The sequence below is a fragment of the Pongo abelii genome, chromosome 12 (assembly GCF_028885655.2).
Source record: "Pongo abelii isolate AG06213 chromosome 12, NHGRI_mPonAbe1-v2.0_pri, whole genome shotgun sequence".
Lineage (NCBI taxonomy): Eukaryota > Metazoa > Chordata > Mammalia > Primates > Hominidae > Pongo > Pongo abelii.
This window is the reverse complement of record NC_071997.2, coordinates 85,685,647-85,709,806: the sequence shown is the minus strand read 5'-3', so window position 1 is coordinate 85,709,806 and position 24,160 is coordinate 85,685,647. Positions and strand designations below refer to the sequence as shown.

General features: G+C 47.4%; 1 long non-coding RNA gene across 2 annotated transcripts in view; it reads left to right on the top strand.

The window, feature by feature from the left end:
- Positions 1–4,834: 4,834 nt before the first annotated feature.
- LOC100940129 (uncharacterized) overlaps positions 4,835–24,160 on the top strand; it is a 32,932-nt gene continuing 13,606 nt past the window's right edge. For both annotated transcript variants that reach the window (XR_654216.3, XR_010136299.1), the window contains exons 1-2: positions 4,835–5,015; positions 23,610–23,976. This is a non-coding gene — a long non-coding RNA (uncharacterized LOC100940129). The remainder of the gene's footprint in view (positions 5,016–23,609; positions 23,977–24,160) is intronic.

Genomic DNA, 24,160 nt, shown 5'->3' with positions numbered 1-24,160 from the left:
TGCAATGACGTGATCATAGCTCACACTGCAGCCTCCAGCTCCTGGGCTCAAGCGATCCTCCGGCCTCAACCTCCCTCGTGGCTAGGACTACAGGTGTGAGCCACCACAATAGCTAATTTTTTTTTACTTTTGTTGTTTGTGGAGATGAGGTCTCACTATGTTGCCCAGGCGGGTCTTGAACTCCTGACCTCAAGCAATCCTCCCACCTCAGCCTCCCAAAGTGCTGGGATGAGCCACCCATTCACGCAGGCATGAGGCACTGCACCCAGCTTGATTTTTTTTTCTATTGACTGCCCTACAGTAGATGTGTTCATGAAAACGTGTGCATAGATTCTGTATTTGATGCAAAAGAGAACGAGGAGAACTGGGTCCCAAGGCAGGCAAGCCCTTCCTGGGATGGGTATGGGAACCAAGAGTGTCCTTCTGAGTGGGACACAGTGCAAAGGCTTCTGCCTGGAATTATAACAAGTGCAGTTACAATTTTTTTTGAGCACCTAAGATATGCCAGACCCTGAGCTTCACAAGCAGGATCTCTATTTTTCCCAGCAATTTTGCAAAATAGGTATGATTTGTCTAATTTAAAATGAGCTATATCAACTCCATGCGGCTATGCAAGTGTTTTGCAGCCTAGAAGGCTTTAAAACGGCATCTTCCAAATGCTGGTCTGGGAGCAGCTTCACAACATCCTGAGGAGCTTTTTAAAAAATGCAGACGCCCAGCCCCACATCCTCGATTCTTATTCGAAGCCTGTGAGCCTTCCCCAGGCCCCCCAGGTGACTCCAAAGCCTGGCTGGCTCTGGTACTGCGGTTCTGGGGCTGCTGAGGGCTGGGGTCTTGTGGGCTGAGGGGGAACCCTAGGAAAAGTCCAGGAAAAGCCACAATGGGAAGGGTGCCTGTGAGGGAACTTCAGTAAACTATGATACAGCCACATGGCAGCATACTATACAGCCCTTAAAAATGAAGAATTTGGCTGGGCACAGTGGCTCATGGCTGTAATCCCAACACTTTGGGAGGTCAAGGCAGGTGGATCACCTGAGGTCAGGAGTTCAAGACCAGCCTGACTGACATGGTGAAATCCCATCTCTACTAAAAATGCAAAAATTAGCCAGGCGTGGTGGCACGCACCGGTAGTCCCAGATACTCAGGAGGCTGAGGCCGGAAAATAGCTTGAACCCGGGAGGCAGAGGTTGCAGTGAGCCGAGATTGCGCCACTGCACTCCAGCCTAGGTGACAGAGCAAGACTCCGTCTCAAAAAAAAAAAAAAAAGAATTTGTGATAACATTAGAACAGACGTTAAGGGAACAAGACAGGTAATAAATTGCATATATAGTTTTGCCACAGCTATATAACAAATGCAAAAGTGCATGTTTTTTTTTTTTAAAAAAAAAAAAAGACTGGAAGGAAAAACAATATTTTATTGGTTATCTCCGCATGAAGATTCTATGTGATTTTACCTTCCTCTGTACACTTTTCTCCCTAGGGCGTGTGTTACATTTCTAAGTAGAAAAGCGTAAGCGCTGTTTTTGGAAGAGAAAAATCTGTCATCCTCTGTCATCCCAGCCAGCAGGAGTCAACTTTCACATTCTGGAGTTAGGCAGAAATTGCCCGGGTTTTTGTTTTCTTCCCTCTGAGGGCAGGAAATAACTCTTTCCCGCTGGATTTCCTGCTGGAGTTGGAGGCCCAGGAAAATTCTGGCTGAAGACTGGAGACAGGTATAAACACGCCGGGCTTGCAAGGCCCTCTGTGAGTGGCTCTTGGGTATCTCCGCGTCCCTCTCTCTCCAGCACCTGTTCTGGGAGCCGTTTCTGGAAAGCGCCATCACCACTTTTGCAAGGCCATCCTCTCTACCTGGAAGGCTCTTCCCTGCACCTCTCTTGCTTAACTAATATCCTTTGGCCATTGTCTTAGGTGTCCATGTTCTAAGGCGATCTTCCCTGACCCCCAGTACTGAGTCAGGACCCCCAAGAGCTCCCCGAACACCCTGTTCTCCCTGATTTGATTGCAATCTTGGGTTACTTCTAAGGCTCCCCAAGGGTTGGGACTCTATATCCGGTGCATTATCAAAGCCTGGTACACAGCAGGCACTCAATAAATGTTTACTGAATGAATGAAGAAATCCTGCCTTGAGATCCAAGATACCAAAGGAGCTCTGAGAGAGGCAGGTGTCATCCCAAGGAGCTCTGGTACCTGCCTCTCTCAGAGCTCCTTGGAGGAAAGGGTCCAGGTAGTTCTTTCTGCATAAAGCTGTTATGGCTGGTGCCATGTGATTCACAAAACCACCTCCACGACCTGCTCCAAGGATTAGACCGGGAATGGGAAGGCAACCAGACAGTGGGCAGGAGGGGGCCGGCCTTCTCCTCAATGGCTTGCTCAGAAACTCTGCCCCATGCAGGGACTCTGTCTGGGGTGGTGGCTAACTGGCCCAACAGCTAGCTTCTTGGGAGGAGGCTCACTGGGGGAAGCGGCTGTCCTAAGGGCCGCTGAGTTTCATCTGGTTGCTCTGGGAAGGATGCGCTTCTGCAAAAGCCCTGGAGGCAGAGCCCCTTCAGCCTCTCCAGGCCTCAGAGCTGAGCCCCGACGCCCCCACCCATCTGACTCTTCTTGACAAACTAAAAAGGCTGCCTCGCAGGGGAGAGCAGCCACCCACGGTGTCACCCTCTGGCTGCTCACCAGCCACCCTTCCTTCTCGAGGGTTCTCCGTGTGAGGGCCCTGGCCTAGCTGGCCCCAAACAAGATTTGGGCACCCAACCCAGACGGGCAGGTTTGCAGGTGGTTGATGAATTCAGGGCCCTGCCGTCCTGTTTCCAGGATCCCGTGGCCTGGGGTCTAGGGGATGAGGTAATGGGACTGCCCCTGCCTCCCACACATCTCCTAGCGGAGCAAGGGGTGCATCTAGTACGCAGGCCCACTTTGGTGGGGTGGAACAGGCCACACAGGGGGATTGGGGGTAAATAGAAACGTGTTACTGGTGCTGCAGAAACGTCCTGGGAGCGGGGGTCCTGAGAGGTAAGAGTGGGCTTCCAGAGCCTGGGAGGGACTGACCCTGCGCATCAGAGGGCAGTGGCCTGCTGAGGCCAGCCCTTAGGATGTCTCGAGTTCTGCTAGGTTGTCCTTGCCCTCACCCTGCCATCTTCTCTGCCCTTTCAATACTCTTCTCTCTTTCCTTTCCCCTCTTCAGGAACCAGTGCCCTCTGGCCTCTGGCAGCCACATGTTCCAGTCTTGGAAGGATAACTCAGATCTAAAATATTCTCATTGCACATTAGCTCGTGTGTCACCGTGCTGTGGCTTCCCCAAAGCCTCCTGCCATGGAAGGCTAGTGGCTGACACACTCACCCACACTGAGGTGTCAGGAAGTGAGGGTGGCTTGGGGCAGACGGTGAGGAAGTGGGGGCAGATTTAAGAGTGGCTCATGGAAAAGAAGACTTCTGCCAAAGGAATGAGTCTCTCAGATGAGGACGAACTGGTCCAGTCAGAGAGAGAGTGGGGGCTCCACTCAGAGTTGACCACCTTCTCTGCCACAACAGGGAGGGTCTGCCCAGGGCTAAGGGGTGGGGAAGGAAGCCTGGGGATGTGAGCTTAGTGAGGGTCACCTGCTGTGGAAGAAGAGCCGCCTCATCACAGCTGAGGTGGAGAGAGCGCTGAGCTGGGAGCCCAGACCCCTGTCAGTGCTAGCCCAGCTCTGCCTCAGATGGCCCGAGTTTGTGCAGGTCTCCTACTGGGCCTCAGTTTTCCTACTGGTAAAATGGGAACAAACCTACCCACATCTCAGGGCTGTTGTGAGAGCCATTCAGAAAGGACAGGAAAGACATGGGCAAGTCAGACGAGAGACACTGTGAGGCAGTGGAAGGGTAGCCAACAGGGCATCAAGGGATGGACCTGGGCAAGTGCCTGCCCCTCTCTGTACACTGCAAGGGTCAGACCAGCCGATCTCAGAGGACCTGTCAGCCCCAGCCTCCCTCACCACCATCTTTGTTTATGAAGAACAACACTGTTATCTTTCCCTGCTCCAGGGAAGCTTCCTGAGGAGGTGCCGGAGCAGCTCCGGTCACTCCCTATGATGGCTCAGAGCCAGTGCCAAGGGCCTCGCTCCGACACTCACCTGAGGACACGTGGGGAAGTAGGCAGAGGGAGGAGGTGGCCCCACCCACTCCTGCAGGGGGACTTGCTTCTCCTCCGTCCTCACCCTCTGGCTTCTGGTGGGTTTTCCTGTCCTATTTGCTGTGATCCCCTGACAGCCAGCACCCCTACACACACCACACACACACAAACACACACAGTGTATGTGTGCACAGTGCTGGTGCTAGACTGACTCACACACGCACACACACACGCTCACGCACACTCTTTCACATGCAAAAACACACATACTCTGACACACAAACACATACACAGTCATACACTCACACATGCAAACATACATACATGCGCACACACACACACACACACGCATGCACACGCACTAGTCCCCTGCCCTGCCTGTTCGCTTCTGGTCAAGTCCAGTCCTGGGTCCAGAACCAAGCTCCTGCAGTCTGGGGCTCCCCAGAAGAACTTCTGTCCTAGGAAAGCCACCTCCCTGCCCCCACCAGGCCTGGACCCTGGGCCCTGTAGGGACTGCTGTCAGGGAACGGCCTGGCCACTGATCCGCTTCACGGTAGGCATGTTTCACAGCCACCTGGTCAGGAAGCCCACATTCTCCCAAGGGAAGGCGACTCATAGCTGATATCTGAGGGTGATCTGAGCACTCTCTTCACCACCCCGTCAGCCCTTATCTTTCATCTCATCTCCTCACCAATAGCATGTAAGTGTGAGTGACTCCTCACTGCAGTCCAGGCAGCCTGGGGGCTACGAGGGGCTTCACAGGTCCTCATCCCCAGCCTGTAGGCCTGGCCATACTGGACCCATGAGATCAGCCACCCTGTCAGTTGGTACCTCGGGGTCCTACAGTCCTCCTCACTCAAGCCCTGGTCCCCTAACTCGGAGGTGAGGTGCTGAGCTGCAGGAGACAGGCAGCCAGGTAAGAGTGTGGGGAGACACGGATGCCCAGTGGGCAGATCTGCCCTGGGTGCTGCTGTTTCTGCCTCTCTTGGGATGGGTTGGGTTGAGGAAGGGGCCTCTGAGATGGAGGAGGCCTCCATGCCCTTTGCCTCCCCTCCCTCGATGCCCCATCCTCCCCATCCTCCTCGTCCTGCCTCACTTGCCTCAAGTGCTCTCCACATTGCCTTGCAGACCTCACCTCTCCACATGTCTCTGGATCTCTGCCACTTTGTCCCTCTGTTTTCTATCTCTGGCTCCTTCTTTCTCTGTGTCTATGCCTGTGTCCCCCACTCTCTCTGGGTCCTCATGCCACTCTCTGCCTCCCTCTCACTCTGTGCCTCTCTGTCGTGTCTCTCTCTGATCAGTTCTCGGACTCTCCTTCCCCTCCAGAGTCCTCCTCTTGACAACGCACTTTGTAGCAATCTCATGAAAAAAAGGAAAGAGAAGGCACTATTGTGGTTTTATCATCACAATAAAACCTGGTGGGCTTGACATGCGGCTGCAGGGTCTGCCCACCCTCGCAGCTGCCACCCCCTCCTCCTCCAGGGCAGTCTCTGTGCATTCAGCAGAGGCACCAGCCTGGTGCAGCTTCCCTGCCTGACACTTCTAGAGCAGAAGCCCACCAGCCACAGGGCATGTCTTGAAGGGACAGCCAAGTATAGGGACAAAGCAGGAGCCCAGGGCCAAAGCACGTGTCCAGATGGAATTAGACGTCTGCTATGGAATGCAGGTTGGAGATTAGGTGAAGCCCTAACCCCCAAGGTGATGGTATTTGAAGGTGGGGCCTTTGGGAGGTAATTAGGTTTAGATGAGGTCATGAGGGTAGGGCCCCCATGATGGGATTAGTGCCCTTATGAGAAGAGGAAGAGAAGCCAGAGTGCTCTTTGCCTTGCCATGTGAGGACACAAGAAGGCAGCCAACTGCAAGCCAGACAGAGAGCCCTCACCAGAAACTGAATCGGCCAGCACCATGATCTTGGACTTCGCAGTCTCCAGAACCCTGTGAGGAATAAACCCCTATCGTTTAAAGCCACCTGGTCTACCATATTTTGTTATGGCAGCCCAAGATGACTAAGATGGTATTGCAACCTGGTTGACCCCTCTATAGGAGAGGCAGCAGCCTGGTGAGACTCCAGGCCTGATCTGGACCAAGGTCAACCCTGCCCTGCACTCTGCACCCCTCTACACCCTCACCTATTGTGCCCTCTGGCTTCTGCCACAGAGACTCCCACAGCAATGTGATGAAGGCATATGCCCCAGAGGGCTGGACCTGTTCCAGAGTCAGCCTAGCAACCTGCTGACTTGACTATAGTAGGCTCTGAGGTCCCAAGAGTGGCTCCTGGCTAGCACAGGTCACTGACACATGGTGCTTCCTGGTGGGGGTGGGAGGAGAACCGACACTGGGACAATCCAGGTCTGCCCTCCCCCAGTTTTTCCCGTCACTGTCTCACATCCTAGGAGTATCTGTGTGCCTTGTCTCTGCCCCACCAAAGGCTCCTATCTCTCTGCCTGCAAATCTTTCAATCACCACCCTCATCCCATGCCCACCCAAGGGGATCCACAAGTGATGAGCCACCTGGAGCAGGCGTGAGGAAGTGCAAACTCCAAGCCCTCCCCTTCCAAACTGTTACCCTTTGGCCTCTGTCGTGGTAACAGTTGCTTGTTTTTTGAACATCTAAAGTATGTAGGAACTTGTGGTTTACAAAAGGGCTTCTCTTGCTCATTTCGTTGAATGCTAACAACAGGATTATTACCATGCACATTTCACAGAGGACGAAAGCAAAGCTCAGAGGGCTAAGTGACTCCATGCTGATTATGCAGCACAGGATTGACCCCCCGCCTTCCAGGGCTGAGACCCAGCTAATTACCATCTAAGCATCCCTTTCCTCCCAACACAAAGCCTCTGCATGGCCACTACAACCCTATTAACTGTCAGGCACACCTGTGCCTCCCTGCCCTGGGGCCTTTGGCCATTCCCCTGCCTGAAATGTCTTTACCTATACTTTCTGCTTTTTTACTCATCTTTCAAAGCCCAGCTCATGCCCCATCTCCACTTGAAAGTCTTCCATTGCCTTTATGGAACAAGCTTTCTTAAAGCCCATATTGTGCTTGTAATCAGCACCATGAAGTTTAACAATTGTAGCAGAGCCGACTTGTCCCTGCACAGCTACTTTCCCCTTCCTGAATTTTAGCTAGGCACATGGCTGCCTAGACAAAAGCCTGAATTTTCTAGACGCCATATGTTAGATGTAGTCAAGTTCTGATCAATGGGAGGTAAACAGAGTTTCACTATGACTCTGAGAAAGTATTGATAAATGGTGAGGTACCATTCTTCTGCCGTCCTTTTCTACTTCCTTCCAGCTGAAATGTGAACATGATGGCTGGAGCTCAAGCAGCCATTTTGGGCCATAAGGTGGATGCCATGTATGAGAATGGCAGAGTAATACAACTAAGGAACTTCAGATGCTAATACAACTAAGGAACTTGAGATGCTGATGGTCATGGAGCTTCCTATACCTGGGCTGTTTACTTCTATGCTTTGCTTATCTGAAGGGATAATCAACTTCTCTCTTGTTTACACCATTATATTTTGGGTCTTCTGTCACTTTAGCCAAATACTATCCTAACTGGTACAAAAACAACAACGAACTAATGAGTCTTTATTGAGCAGTTACTTTGTGCCAAGCACTGTAATAGGAAAGGTTTTAAAAGCTGTTTTTCATTTAATTTGCACAGCAACCTTAAAACCAGGTGTTAAGACTAATTAAATTTTTGAGCTTCATCTCCCAAATGAATTTTGTTTGCTCATTTGTTGGCTCCTGCTACATACCAGACATTTGTCAAGGCATTGAGGGTACAGTAGCAAATAAGAGAAATTCCTTTTCTTCAAAACATTCACAGTCCAGTGGGAGAAACAGACAAGTAAGTGGAAATGATGATAATAATAATATATTATGATTTTAAGGTGCTATCAATTGTAGCATGCACTGTTATTTTATGTACTATCAAGAAAAAATATACTGCCATTAAACTGAATCATAATACCTTAACGATAGTCTCACGTGACACATGAACCAGACACACCAACCTCTGTTTACTTTGAAATCGTTTATTAGCTATTCCAAGGGATTTCACCATTTCTCTGGCCCTTGGTTGCCTTGCTTGATATGTGACAGACCATCTTTTCAGACATATCTCAGTATCAAAACATAGCACAACTTCATCTGTTTATATCTTCCTTTCCTGTCCCATAAAGTACCTGATTGTGATTCTGGAAGAGGCACAGACTATGGCAGTGCCTCTGTTGGTGAATATTTGCCTCATTAATATCGAGTTTATGCCCTGCCACTTGGTTTCACGTTCTTCTTCACATTCAACAAATTTTCATTTCTTTGTTGAGCCATAGCATTCTTGAAGGCAGTTTAGAGGCAGTTAAACTCAACACATAAAATATCTAGGAATGACAAAACTACACATTCATTTAGAACTCATAGCTCTATAGAGCAAAGACCAAATTTATGCTTATTCAGGCAATGACAACTATGTGGGAATGCCACATGATAAACAATGATTATAAGATTTTTTGGGGCTGGGTGTGGTGGCTCATACTGTAAGCCCAACACTTTGGGAGGCTAAGGTGGGCGGATCGCCTGAGACCAGCCTGGGCAACATGCAGAAACCCCATCTGTATGAAAAATACATGTGGTGGTACATGCCTATGGTCTCAGCTACCAGGGAGGTTGACGTGGGAGGATCACTTGAGCCTAGGAAGTTGAAGCTGTAATGAGCCGTGAGTGTGCCACTGCACTCCAGCCTGGGCGACAGAGTGAGACCTTGCCCTGAAAAAAAAAAAAGACGTTTTTTATTGTAAGCACTGTGCAATCTCAAATGTTTGAAGAAGTGATTTTTTTTTTTTTAAGTATCTTCCAGAGGCTAGGAGAGGGAGGAATAGGGAATGACTACTTGATAAGAATGGGGTTTCCTTTGGGGATAATGAAAATGTTCTGGAACTATACAGCGGTGATGGCTGCACAACACACTGTGGATGTACTAACTGCTGCCAAATTGTCTGTAGTGGGGGAGGCTGTGCATGTGTGAGGGCAGCGGGTATATGGGAAAGCTCTGCACCTCCCTCGCAATTTTGCTGTGAACCTAAAACTACTCCCAAAAAGAGTTTTAAAAATAACTAAATTGCAAGCACCGTCCTTTGCGTTGTTGTTGTTGTTTGCATCCCAAAGTGCTGAGATTACAGGCGTGAGCCACCACACCCAGCAACAAGCACTGTTCTAAGTGAACCACATAAATAGTCAAATGTAATGCCAACAGCAACCATAAAACATAGCTAATAATGATCACTAACATCCATGGACCACCAATCTCTCAGTGACTTAGGGCTTTATAGGCACTAGGTCATTTACCTCTCATAGCAGCCTATCAAGTTCAGTCTGTTCTGCTATAATGCTTGTTTTGGAAATGAGAACCTATTCCAACATGATTGGCATATCAGGGAACAATATAAGCATAATGCAGATTTTGCATTTGCTCTTGTGTGATTTTGTTAGTGAAAAAAAACACTGTCAGGGATTGGTAAACTACAGCTCTCTGGCCAGTGGTCTGTTTTTTAAATAAAGATTTATTGGAACACAGCAACACTCATTCATTGAACAACAACAGGAGAGTTGAGTCATTGCAACAGATACTTCTGCAAAGTTGAAGGTATTTATTATCTGGACTTTTAAGAAAAAGTTTGTGAAGCCCTGTGTTATGGGAAGGCAGAAAATGCACCCAGCTGAACCATATATCACAGACAAAACACACATGTAGTTTAAAGAGTTAATGAGTTGTCTTTTCATCTCTTGATTGTTATCATAAGCACACAATATTTTTTAATTTTAGCATTTAAAAACAGCTTTATTGAGGTGTAATTCATGTACCATACATTTCATCCATTTTAAATGTGCAGTAATTTTTAGTAAATTTACAGGGTTGTTCATCACCATAACAATCACCATAATCCAATTTTAGAACGAACATTTCCATCACCTCCCAATAACCCCTTGTGGCCATTTGCAGTCAATCCCTGTTACACTGCCAGCCCCACCAGTCACTGTAGATTTGTCTGTTTTGGACATGTCATGTCAGTGGAATCACATAACATGTCATCTTTTGCATCTGGCTTCCTTCACTCAGCATAATGTTTTTGAAGTTTGTTCACATGGAAGTATCTATCAGTAGTTTGTTCCTTTTTAATTGCCAGCTAGTATTCCATTGTTTATCCATTCACTATTTGACAGACGTTTAGGTTATTTCCAGTTTGGGGTAATTATAAATAATGTTATAATTTAATGTAATTGTCTTAGTTAGCTTGGGCTGCAATAACAAAATACCGTAGACTGGGTGGCTTAAACAACAGACGTTTATTTCTCACAGTTCTGGAGGCTGGGAAGTCCAAGATCAAGGTGCTAGAAATTTCAGTTCCCAGTGAGGGCTCTGGTCCTGGCTTGCAGAAGGCTGCCTTCTTGCTGTGTCTTCAAATGGTAGACCTCTGGTCTCTTTTCCAGTTCTTATAAGGATACTAATCCCATCACATCTCTACCACCGTGACCTTATTTAAGCCTAATTACCTTCCAAACACCCTACCACCAAATACCATCATATTGTGAATTAGGGCTTTAACATATACATTTACAGTAGGGGACACAAACATTCACTCAATAACAGTAATTATTGATATTATTGGATTTATATCTACCATTTTTCTCTTTATTTTTTACATGTCTCATGTCTGTTTTGTTTCTATGTTGCTACTTTATCTCTTTCTTTTATGTTAAACATATATTCTTCTAGCAAACCATTTTAATTTAATTGTTCATTTTTACATATAATTGAGTTATTTTCTTAATGGTTACCCTAGGGATTACAATATGCATCTTAATGTATCACAAGGTAGGAAGGTGAAATATTTGATTTGACAGTTTGTTAGCTTGAATTATTACTTTTTAATATTTAGGCATTTGGCATGTGGTCTCCATTTGTACCCCACCCCAGGCCTTGCACACATTGAGGAAGGCCTGCCTTTCACATGTTTGTATGCGTGTATTTTTCACATAATTATATTCATACTATGAATTATATATTCTGAATACTGCAGTTATATATTCTGCTTTTTAAAGTTAACATTTTGTCACAGGCATTTTTATTTGCTGTACATTTTTATAAACTTTTTTAAAGGCTGTATTGTATTCCACTGAATGGATGGGGCAAACTTCAGTTAATCATTTCCCTACTTTAGGACATTTAGGTCATTTTAAATTTTTGCCTTAAAAAAAAAAAAAAATGCTGCAATGAAGGCTGGGCACGGTGGCTCATGCTTATAATCCCAGCACTTTGGAAGGCCAAGGTGGGCAGATCTCATGAGCTCTGGAGTTTGAGACCAGCCTGGCCAACATGGCAAAACCCCATCTCTACTAAAAATACAAAAAATTAACCAGGCATGGTGGCATGCGCCTGTAGTTCCAGCTACTTGGGAGGCAAGGGGGCTGAGGTAGGAGGATTGTTTGAACCTGGGAGACAGAGGTTGCAGTGAGCCCAGTTGGCACCTCTGCACTCCAGCCTGGGTGACAGAGGGAGACCCCATCTCAAAAAAAAAAAAAAAAAGTCACTGCAATGAGGATTTTTGTACACATAACTCTTTTCACATTTTTGAATTTTTGGCATAAATTCCCAGTTGTAAAATTACTCTGTTGAATATAAAAATATGTTTATAGTTCTTGATATCTTTCACCATATTATTTTCCTTGAGAATTGTAACAATTTACTCAGGTCAGCAATGAGTAAATAGGTTGGCTAGCTATTTTATCACATCTTCATGAGTTCTGGGTGTCAAGTTAAGCTTTCCACTTAACTTTGCATTTCTTTGGTGATTAGCAAGGCTGCACATTTTTCTGTAAATCTATTTACTAGTTATAACTCATTTTATGTAATTTGCTTCATTATGCTCCTTGCTTATTTGTATACATATAAAGCTTTTTATGTTTGTAACTATCAGTTTGTATGGACTCTTTATGTAATATATCCTCCTCAAAACATTTTAGGAAAGAGATAGAATATAAATAAAAGCAGATGATTTTTAAACTTATCTACCTTAAATGCTGCAAATATTTTTCCCACTTCCCCTGTTCAGTCTTTTTTTAATACAGAAAATTTACATTTCTCTGTAGTCAAACCTGCTAATCTTTTCTTTGTGATTTCTTCAATCATTTCTAAGTTTAATAAAAGACATTCTCCCTCCAGAGATTTGGTAACTGTTCAAGTCTCTCTTTTAGTTTGCCTTGGTTTTTAAAAAGTATGTATTAATAACTTTAATCCATGTAAAATTTCTCTGTAAAAATTCCCTCTGGTTGAAGAAAAAAGAGGATCTCAAAGCATAAGTTTCTCAAACTCAGTAGTTTCTCTTCCCTGGTTTCCTTGCCTGCATCGGACTGGGCCCTGAGCCTGAAATCCCAGAATTTTGAGAGGCCAAGGTGGGAGGGTCACTTGAGGGCAAGAGTTTGAGACCTGCTGTCCATCTGTCTACAAGGAGGAGATAACACAGAATCAGAGCTTGCCTCAACTCTCCAGCGCTGGACCCACGTCCAAGGAGGATGGCCCAGAGTGGTGGGAAGAACATGACTTGGAACCCGAGTTTGGACCCTGGCTGTGTGTGAACGCTCAGGCTCCAGTTGTCCCTCTGCAGAATGGGGTAAAGGATGCCTGACTGACAGGGCTGCTGTGAACATAATACAAGATGATGTATGGAATGTTCTAGAAAAGTACCTGACCCATCATGGATCTCTCGGAGCCCTGCCTGTGCACTGACTTGGTTCCTGGGTCCCATCTCAAGATCAAAGGTGTTCCTGCACCTCCTTCTACTCTCCAAGGAGCATGGGCAGGCCTGCCAGAGCAGTCCAGAGTATCGGCACCTTTAGATGAGGAAACTGAGGCTGGGAAAGGCTAAGTGGTAGAGCAGCAGATGCTCTTACCTGCGCTGACATGCTGCCTCCTCCAGCATCGCTTTCCTCACGGCACCTCAGCCTCCTCATATGTCAAATTGAGCTAATGGCCCTTATTGGTCTCTACTGCTGAGGGGTTACTTGAGCAAATGAAAGGTTCTGAAAAACCCATGGAAAAATCGAGAGGCAAGGTAGAGTCCCTATGGGCTGCTCAGTGTACTCCTCCCGCAGCTCTGGACACAGACGAAGCCTCTGTGTTAGCTCTGAGAGGCTTTTTGCCTCTCCACCCCCAGCTCCCCAGGAGAGCCCTGCAGAGACTGTGAAGGCCCCTTGTCCCCGTGGCTCACCAGGCAGGAAGCCCGTGGCTTGGCTGAGGCCCCAGGAAGCAGAGTCTCGGAGGTGAACCGTACCTCAGGCCCAGCTGTGTTCAGCTTGGAATAGCTTCTGAAGTCTCAGAGAGGGAGGGTGAGGAGGAACCTCAGAGGTCACTGGGCCACCCCATTTCACAGGTGTAGAAGTTAAGGCACACAGTGGAGAGCCCATTAGTGGCGGTGTCAGCACTTGGGCTGGGGGATCCTGGCTCCCAGTCCGGCATACTTCCCACTTGGCCTCCACTGCTGCAGTGGCCTCTTTAGAAGGCTCCCTCTGATCCTTCTAGGAAATTCCCCGCAACCTGATGACATTTGAGCAAAACTGCATGATGTTGGAGGATCAGAGCACTTCTGAGAAGCAGTACAAAGCATTAAGAACAAGATGTTCCCAAAGGAGGCATGAGGGGGTCAGGAGGGAATTTCCTGAGAATAGGACTTTTCAGGGAAGGGAAAAAAGTGTTTTGAGCAGGAGCTTGGCTTTTTCAGAGCAGCTGGGAAAATGTGGGGGCAGCGGCTAGAGGCAGGCAAAGGTGGTAGGGAAATCTGACATCACCAACCCACCCTGCCAATTTAACATTTAAAATTAAAGTTGCTTTCTCTCTTAGCACTTTTTTCTTCTTAACAGAAGCCATACTGCTGAGGTGTGAGGGGTAACAACGGTTCTCAACCCTGGCTGCACCTTAGAATCCACTGGGGTGCTCTTCCAAACCCCAAGCCAATTACACAGGAGTCTCTGGGTCAGGACCTGGGCATCAGTGGTTCTTGAAGCTCCCCAGGTGATTCTAATGAGCAGCCGAGGCCAAGTGCTACCAGCCCCTGGATCATTTTGCCAGCTGACTTACGAATCTAAAATGGAGCAAATGTGTAATTCCGTTCGCCACTCACACTTGTCCAGGCCTTCTTCACAGGGAAGCCACAGGAAGAGATAGTGCCCTTCTCTCTCCTCTGCCAGGCTTATCTTACTCTCCTCAGGACCCTGCCTAAGGCCCACCTCCATTCCAAACCAGAATTATTCCTGTCTTCCAAATCCCTACAGAGGTCAGATTGGGCCACCAATGTACCTAGGGCTCCTGGGCCAGCCTATGAATCTCCCCGGTGGCTGTTAAACAATGTCGGTTGTTATTTCTGTTTTCAGTCTTGCGCAGGTCATCCACCCAACTCGATGTGAGCTCTCTAAGGACTAGACCCCCATACCTTCCCTGGCCCTAGGCTGGCCAGGAGGCTTCAACTAAGACTAAGACTTGTTATCAGGGAGCCGAATATATTCGTTGCATCCACTTGAGTCACAAGTACACATTTAATTCTGAAAATGGCTCTGGGAGATTGGGACTATTTTTTTTTAATGTCCATTTTATGCTGAGGAAAATGAAGCTCAACCAAATAAACGGTTTGTATAAGGTCACAGAATGAGGAAGCGGCAATCCGCTGGGTCCATTGAGGTTCCGTTCCTACCACACAGCATTCTACTGCTATAGGGGAGTCCGCAGAGCAGGCAGAGCTGGGCTTAGGGGGAGCTCCAGGGGCCTCTCTCTTCAGGGAAGATCTGGTCTGACCAGCTGGGGAGGCCATCTGTGAAGGCTGCTTGGTCTCCAGTTCCTCAGGCCTTAGGAGAGGGTGTAACATCTTGTTAAAACGGAAGTTTCCGCTGAGATGTTAAGATGCTAGGTATCAGCTCCCAGAGTCACTGGAGCAAAATGCAAATTTTATAAGGAAATATTTTAAAACTAGGTTTTTACAACTCTTACAGCCCTGCTTATGGCTGAGGATCAGGTTGTTGGAGATTAAGGGGGAAAGGAATTGCTTATTGAATGCCATGTTCCTCTTCTTGCAGGAAAGACAGTGGAAGGCACCACCCACTCACAGTAAGTCTATGAGGGGAGCTTCATCAGAACTTCTCTGAAAGAGGAGCCAGGATCCCCGTACTATGGGACCCCAGTGGACTGGTGCCTGACTTCCGCCCGAGAAATTTAGCTGGGACTACAGGCGCGCGCCACCATGGCCTGGCTGATTTTTGTGTTTTTAGTGGAGATGGGGTTTTGTATTTTTAGTGGAGACCAGGGAAGAGAAACTACTGAGTTTGAGAAACTTAGGCTTTGAGATCCTCTTCTTTCTTCAACCAGGGGGAATTTTTACAGAGAAATCCATATTGGTCAGGCTGGTCTCGAACTCCTGACCTCAGGTGATCCACCTGCCTCGGCCTCCCAAAGTGCTGGGATTACAGGTGTGAGCCACTGCACCTGGCCTCCACCCGAGAAATCTAAAGGGCTGGTGATGGCGTGGCCGACCAGTTGCTCAGGGGATGAGCTGAAGGGGAGGCAGCTGTGCTGAGTTTAGCCGAAAGCTCTTGAGTCTTCTGAGAGAGAGGATGCATGGAGGTGTCCCATGGGACCGATGAGAGCCCCAGGGTAGAGAGGGTCTGTTGTGGGTTGAATTGTGTCCCTGAAAAGATGTTCAAGTCCTAATTCCCGGTACCTGTGAATGGGACCTTATTTGGAAACAGGGTCTTTGCAGAGATAATCGAGTTCAGATGAAGTCATATTGGATTAGGGTGGCCCAGTATCCAATGACTAGTGTCCTTATATGGAGAGAGAGACTTGAAGACATAGAGACAAACGGACAGAAAGATATAAGAGAGAAGGCCATGTGATGACAGAGGCAGAGACGGAGTGATGTGGGGACAGGCCAGGGAAGGCCAAGGATTGCCAGCAGCCAACAGAAGCTAGGAAGAGGAAGGAAGGATCCCTGCCTAGCACAGCCCCGCTGACAGCCTCCGTCTGCCCTTTTCCTCCAAAGTCCTGCCCAGGCTCCTCTTGGATTGAAGAGTCCTGAGCCCAGCCTTGAACTGATAACTGCAGCCAGGGAGTGAAATGTGCTGATTTGCTGCCCCAGGAGCCGGTGGGGTCAGCCCTGTCTAAAGAACAGGAGCTCAGCACAGGGGAAAGGGTAACTCCCCAAAGGAAAACTGAGGTGCTATTACCAGAAGCAGAAGAGCTGCCACTTAAACAAGGAAAATAACCCATGTCCCCACACCCTTCAGTACCAGGCCCATCAATCACCGTCTAAGCTTACATATATAATGCAGATAGGACATGAGAGAGATGGCAAAGGTTTAGATAAAATGCTGTGATAATTTAGAAACATGGGGGTTTTCCCATATGAAGCGTCAGGGACTGCCTCATGGAGGAAGTAGCTTATGAACTGGACTTTCAAGGAGGAGTGGAATTTTGTGTGTGTATCCGTGAGAGGAGGGCACTCCAAGCTGGGAAAACTATATGACCAAAGGTGTGGAGGAGCAAACTATAAATGGGGAAAAGTCAGTGGTTCCATGTAGCCAGAACACAGGCCCGGCAAGAGAAGCAGTGGTCCGTGTGGTAGAAGAATGAGGTGGGGATCAGATCTTAGAGAGCCTCAAGTGCCAGGATAAAGATCTTGGATGGCAGTGTATAGAAAGCAGAAAACCACTGAAGGTCAGATCAATGTAACTTAAAAAGAAAAAAATAAATGGAGCACAACCAGGTAAGAGGTTCCTGGAATTGTGTATGCAAAAAAACAAAGATAATCTGAATGCCCCGTTGGCACCTCCAACCCAGCTTGTCCACGTTGGAAGCCGGCCTCATTTTTCCCCATCCCTACCTGTCTGCCTGTTTCCCCTGTCCTAGTGAGCAGCATGGGCATCCCCAAGAGTCACCCAGGACTCTTCCCTCTCCCATATCCCCCACTGCAAGCTCATCTCCAAATCCTGCTGATTATTCCTTCCAGATGTTTCTTGAATGTACTCGTCTTGTTCCTCCACAGCACTTACTCTTCAGCCACCATCATCTGTCACTTGGATGGCTCCAACAGCCTCCTAACTGGCCTTTCGCCTCCAGCCTGGCCCCCCTTCAGTCCTCCACACAGTAGGCAGGGTCCTCTGTTTAAGTTATAGCCAGCTGGGGACTCCCTGCCACCCCGCTTCAGAATCTGGTATTTAGCCCCACATCTTCCTGCTCCCAGATTTGGAACACACCAGCCATCCTGAGCTGCTTTCAATTCACGAAAGTAGTGTGACCCATCTCCCCTTTGGCCCTTTGCATGTGCTGTCGCCTCTGCTGCCCTCTCTTTTCCCCACTCCCTGGTTTTGGGGCTGGAGGGCTGTTCCTGGTAGAAAGGTTTTTTAGGAGGCTGGAGAACAAGAGAAAGAAGTTGGGAGAAAGCAGGGAACTCCCTGTGGTGGACACTTATCTCTCATCTGCCCTGCACTTTCCTTCTGGGATCAGTCACCACCCTCCTGTGGAGCTGCTCCTACACACAGATGTGTGGTCCAGTGGGCGCCTCCATCTTTTTTTTTAAATGGAGACAGGTTCTCACTATGTTGCCCAGGCTGGTCTTGAACTCCTGGGAGACTCCATCTTTCATGATCCTTCCTTTCTGTCCCAGTGATGGGTTGTGAGGTTGGCAATCTGACCTGACCCAGACTAGTCACAATCTTCCCAGAAATTGTTCTAAATAGAGCTAAGGAGAGAAGGCCTCTTTCCTTTTCGGGTGTAAGGCTGAAAGGACAGACTGTAGACCTCCATGCTGCTAGACATCCTGCCTTGTGGAAAAAGGTGGTATACAGAAAGGTGATATACTGAAAATGACAGGCCAAAAGACAGGATCCTGACAAGGCTCAAGTCACTTCTAAGTTCCAGGGTGACTTGTTACTTCATCATCCCCTAGAGCAGTGCTTTTCAGGCTATCTGGAGGAAAAGCCAGATCTTTTTGCCCAATTTGTTATAAAGTAATAGTACTTCTGTGGAATACACTTAAAAACTTAAAAAAAAAAACCCAAACACAGTTTTATTTATTTAATTATTTGTTTATTTTTTGAGACAGGGCCTCACTCTGTCACCCAGGCTGGAGTGCAGTGGCACCATCACGGCTCATTGCAGCCTCAACCTCCTGGGCTCAAGCGATCCTCCCACCTCAGCCTCTAGAGTAGCTGGGACTACAGGCATGTACCACCATGACAGGCTAATTTTTTTGTTTTTGTTTTTTTTGTAGAAATGGTGTTTCACCATGTTGCCCAGGTTAGTCTCAAACTCCCAAGCTCAAGCAATCCACCCGCCTTGGCCTCCTGAAGTGCTGGGATTACAGGTGTGAGCCACCACACCTGGCTCAAACACAGTATTAAAATCCCATTTTTTTTCTACTGTTATAGTCAATAGACCTAAAATTAGTTTGTCAATTTGTTATGAAAGTTTGTGAACACTTCTTGATTTCTGTACTCACCTTCTCATTGAATATATCAAGTAGCCAGTCCATGGACCAGACTTTGAGTAGCCCTATCATAGAGGTTGTCATAGAGCTCCACCCTTGCTGGCACCAGCTCTGCATTCCAGCCTGCAGGAAGAGGAAGTTTAGGGCAAGCAAGTTCCTTTTAAAGAGGCAATACAGACCGGAGCGAGACTCTGTCTAAATAAATAAATAAATAAATAAATAAATAAATAAATAAGCAGCACAGACGTTGCACATATCACTTTCATTCTATTCCATTGGTAAAAATATAGTCACACTTAGCTGAAGGAAGGCTAGAAAATGTAGTCTGTATTTGGGTGGACTTGTGCTATTACTAAAAAGACAAAGGAGAGATGGCTCATGGTAGACTATAACTTCTACCACACAACCCTGCTAGCTGCCTCTAGGGCCTGGCTTTGTACTTAGGCGTGCTGGGGGCTTGGCTAGGTGAGAACTATAGAACACATCTACCACCCTACAGCAAACCATCCCAAAATTTAGTGGATTGAAGCAACAATTTTACTGGCTCGCAGTTTTGTAGGTCTGCAATTTGGCTGGGCTCAGCTGGTGGGTCTCCTGCTGGCCTTGCCTGGGGTCATTCATGCAGCTATAGTTATCTGGTGGTTTGACTAGGGCTGCCTGGTCAAAGATGTCCTCACATGTCTGGCAGTTGACCAGCTTAAGCCCTCAGTTCTCCATGTGGTCTCTCCAACAGGCTAGCTCAGGCTCATTCACATCATGGGTTCTACATTCTAACCACAGCCAAGGAGAGGGTGAACCCCATGCACAAGTACTTTCAAACCTATTTGCATCACCTTTGCTAATGTTCCCTCGGCCAAAATAAGTCACCTTGCCAAGTTCGTATTCAAGGACAGGACAAATAACTTCACTGTTAGATGGGAACAGCAGCAAAGTCACATTGCAAAGGGGCACATTATACAGGAGGAATTATTGAGGCCAAAGGGTCTTCCACGGTAACCTCAGGCTGAGGCAACTTTATATAGGACGAGGCATGTCCATCTGCCCTTGTTCTGGTCAGGATCTAGTGGCCCCAACAAAAAGACTTCCCAAGTGTCTCAGGGAACTTTTGAAGGTTCACGTGGCCCTCCCATGTACCTGAAGGGCTGCCAGCAACCAAAGCCATCCCTGGGGGCAGCCTGTCTCTCTGGTGGGCTTCAAGATCTCCCTTGCGCCATCTCTTTCCTTGCTGTGTGTCTCCTCACTCTCCTCTTTGCTCATTGGTTTCTTCTATTTACATCCAGTACCTGCTCCCTCACAATTTCTGCTTCCACTGGACACACACAGAAAGCACCTTTCACCTTCTGGCCTTGGTGCAAACTGGCTCAGGCTCACCACATTTCCCAGCTCCTGTTTCAGAAAGGATGACCCTGATCAACCCAGCTCCTACGCTCAGTCTACACCACATCACAGAAGGCTGGCCAGGCTATGGTTGAGCCACCCTGAGCTTAGAGGCTCACATCCCATCCAGTCACCCGGGGAGGCGTGTGTGTGGAAGAGAACTGCAGTAGGTTGAATAATGACCCTCCCAAAAGATATGTCAACATACGAATCCTCAAAACCTGTGAATGTGGACTTTTTGGGGAAAAAGGTCTTTGCAGATATAATTAAGAATCTTGAAACAGCATCATCCTGGATTATTAGGGTGGACCCTAATTCTAATAGCAAGTGTCCTTATGAGAGACACACAGAGGAGAAGACAGACACAGAAGAAGCCCATGTCGTCAGAGGCAGAGGTTGGAATGATGCAGCTGCAAGCCAAAGAATGCCTGGAGCCACGGGAGGCCGGAGGAGGCGAGGAAGGATACTCCCCCACAGCCTTCAGAGGAGCACTGCCCAGCCAACGCTGCCATTTCAGACTTCTGGCTTCCGGAACTGTGACAGGAAACATTTATGTTTGTTTTGTTTTGCTTTAACATTTTTTGTGGTGAAAAATACGTAACATAATGTTAGCCATTTGTAAGTGCAAAATTCAGTAACATTAATTACATTAACAAGGCTATGTACCCATCACCACTATCTTTTTCTTTATTCTTTTTATTTTTATTACATTATTATTATTATTTTGAGACAGAGTCTTGCTCTGTCACTCAGGCTGGAGTACAGTGGCACAGTCTCGGCTCACTGCAACCTCTGCCTCCCGGGTTCAAGATTGTCATGTCTCAGCTTCCCGAGTGGCTGGGATTACAGGCATGTGCCACCATGCCTGGCTAATTTTTGTATTTTTAGTAGAGACAGGGTTTTGCTATGTTGGCCAAGATGGTCTCAAACTCCTGGCTTCAACTGATTTACCCGCCTCAGCCTCCTCCCAAATTGCGGGGATTACAGATGTGAGCCACCGTGCCTGGCCACCATTATTTTTTTTTATCATCCCCTACATAAATTCTAGCCATTAAACAATACTCTCCCTTCTGTCTTCTCCCTGTCTCCTGGTAAACTTTATTCTGTTCTGTGTCTCTATGAATTTGACTACTCTAGCTACCTCATGTAAGTGGAATCATACAATATTTGTTCTTCTGTGTCTGGTTTATTTCACTAAGCATAATGTTTTCAAGATCCATCCATGTTGTGGCATATATCAAAATTCCATTCTTTTTAATTGGTCAATAGAATTCCACTGTATGTATATACCACATTTGGGTTATCCATTCATCTGGTGATGAGCACTTGGATTGTTTCTACCTTTTGGCTACTGTGAATCATGCTGCTATAAACATTGGTTTACAGATATCTGTTTGAGTACCAACTCTCAGTTCTTTTGCTTCTATACCTAGGAGTGGAATTGCTGGACCTTATGGTAATTGTATGTTTAACATTTTGAGGAACTGCCAAACTGTTTTCCAAGCAGCAGCACCATTTTGCATTCCCACCAGCAATGTGTGAGGGATCCAGTTTCTGCACATTCTTGCCGACACCTGTTATTTCTCAATTTTTTGTTTTGCATTGTTTTTGTTTTTATGGCCATGCTAGGAGGTAGAAGGTGGTATCTCATTGTGCCTCTGATTTTCATTTCCCTGATGACTGATGATATTGAGCCTATTTTCGTGCGCTTATTGGCCATTTGTATATCTTCCTTGGAGAAATGCCTATTCAAGTTCCTTTGCCCATTTTTGAATTAGGTTGTTTGTTTTCTTGGTTGTTAACGTCTGTTGCTTTAAGCCAACAAGTTTGTGGTAATTTGTGACACCAGCCCTAGAAAACTAATACGTTCCTCAAAATCCAGCCTCCTGGGCAGCAGGACCCCATGGTCAGGCAATTTCTTCCAGAAGGCTGAGTAGCCATACAGGTGACATCAGCACCAACTTTATTCACCTGCCAGTGGATGAATTCTTCAGCTCTTCCCTTCCAAGACCTGAGTCCTGCAAGCCAACAGGGCTCGAACACCAGTCTCCTCTTCAGTGTACACATGCATAACTCTTTCAAGAGGTTTGGAAGTAAAAAACAGGAGTGGGATGGAGCAGTAGTTGAAGTGAGGGTTATAAGATCCCCTCTGTCTTACACGGAGGTGTTGCTTTGTTTGATTGTTTGTCTTGAAAGGATGCGAAGACCTGAGTATTTGTAGAGGCTGAGAGAAGGACCCAGGGGAGAGGGAGAGGGGACATGAAACATCACATCTGGATGCCAAGCACATCTTCTTTCTGTCTTACTAATTGGAGTCATAGGAGCTCAGCCCTGAAAGGGACCTTAGAGTTTAGCTCCTTCATTTTGCACATAGAGAGAGAGCAGGCACAGAAGAGGACCTGCCCAGGGTATTTCCGCAGCCAGCTGCTTGTTCCTGACATCCCATATGTCTAGGACTTCATAGTGTGCCCTCTGGAAAGACAACTATTTTTTAACTGCCTTTTTTCATGTCTCCACAAGTTGTAAAATAGCTCTTCTATTTCTTCTCTGTTCCTATGCCCTTACCCATCTTCCCAGGACACAATGGCATATGAACCCTTTGTTCCTGCCAAATGCAGCCAAGGAAGTGAGAAGGGCCTTTGGGTTGAGCGGACCAGGAGACTATACCCTGACGATGGGGATGCTGCCAGGCTTGGCAGGCCTCCACTTCCCCTCTGCCTGTTCCTCTGTCTCCCGGGGTAGGGAAATCCTGGGATCTTTATTCCCCAGCATTCCTTTCCATCATGGTTCTAAGTTAGATTTTGGCAGTAAGATGCACTTGCACAAGCATCAGAAGCTGAAGGCGAGAGAAAGCCCTTCTCTGAATTGGCCTGGGCAGATGCGTGGTAGACGGCGGCTTTCAAACAAGCTCCTGCACGCTGTCTGCTTTCTGCTTTGGTGCTGCAGGCAATTGAGATCATCTCCATGCCTTCTCTGCAATCCTGGCACTTCCTGATTCTGTGGGGTCTGACAGGGACTTCCCTGATCTTCCCTAATCCAGCCCTTCCGTCCATTATGAATGCCTCTAAATCCCTTGTATTAAAACCCTGTGTATTTGGAATATCTAAAGAAGCTTCCAGTATTATAACCAAACCCTGACTGACACACTGGCACAGATAAAGAAGCTATGTAAAATGATGTACGGGGAAACATCCTGTTCAATCTTCCCGGCAGTGCTGAGGTTAGGCTGTCATTTTCCCAGTTTCATAGATTAGAAGCCTGAGGCTAAAGAGGTCAAGGTTGCCTGACTCCCAAGCCATTCTCTTTCTACTAGATCATTCTACTCTGCTTCTCTTGATAGATAGGGAGAAGCAGGCATAAGAGGGAAAGAGAAAAGCAGCAGGGGAGGACATGACAGAGATGGACAAAGGAAGAGGCAAGGAGAGACTCATTTGAAGTAGAAAGGGAGAGAGAGAAACCCCAAGAGTTCTGCAAAGTTGGAGAAACTTCTCATAACCTCTACTCAGATGGTGCTTTACAAGGTTACCCTTGCACTTGGGCAATAGCAATTAGCCAAGTAACCACTGTTCACAGCCATTTGCCTGTTCTTTATTCTCAGGATTTTGAGACTGCGGTGTGAACAGAAGACACAACAACCCACGGAGTGAAGAATTCTCTGGGCTGCCCCAGCAATGCAGAGCAGTGTTCCCCTGGAGAGTGGATGAACTCAAGCAGAGGGGCAGCCCCAGCCCTGGGCTCAGGGGGAATGGAAATCAGGTTTGCCCTTGGGCCCCAGGGTAGCTGATGAATGCTGTCTTGGATAATCTTCGGCCTCTCACTTCCAGACTCTTCTTTAAGCATCCCCATCCCACCTTGATATCCTAGTCCCTCTGCTACTCCCATGCTTGCCTTCCTGGGACAGTGACAGTTGCAGTTCCTGCTGACTTGGAGAGCCCCTCTTCACTCTGTGTCCTGTGAGAAAGCAGGTAGGTTGATGAGGGAGGGCAGGGGTGGGAACCTGGAACCCTCCTACATGACACCCTGTTCACAGTCCCTCTATGTGGATAGGAAAGGCCAGGCCGGAGTTGGGGGAGATTAAAGGCAGTACATGAGATCTGGTCCATATCCCACAATAGCCTGGACAGGAGCCTCAGAGTTCCTATAAGCCAA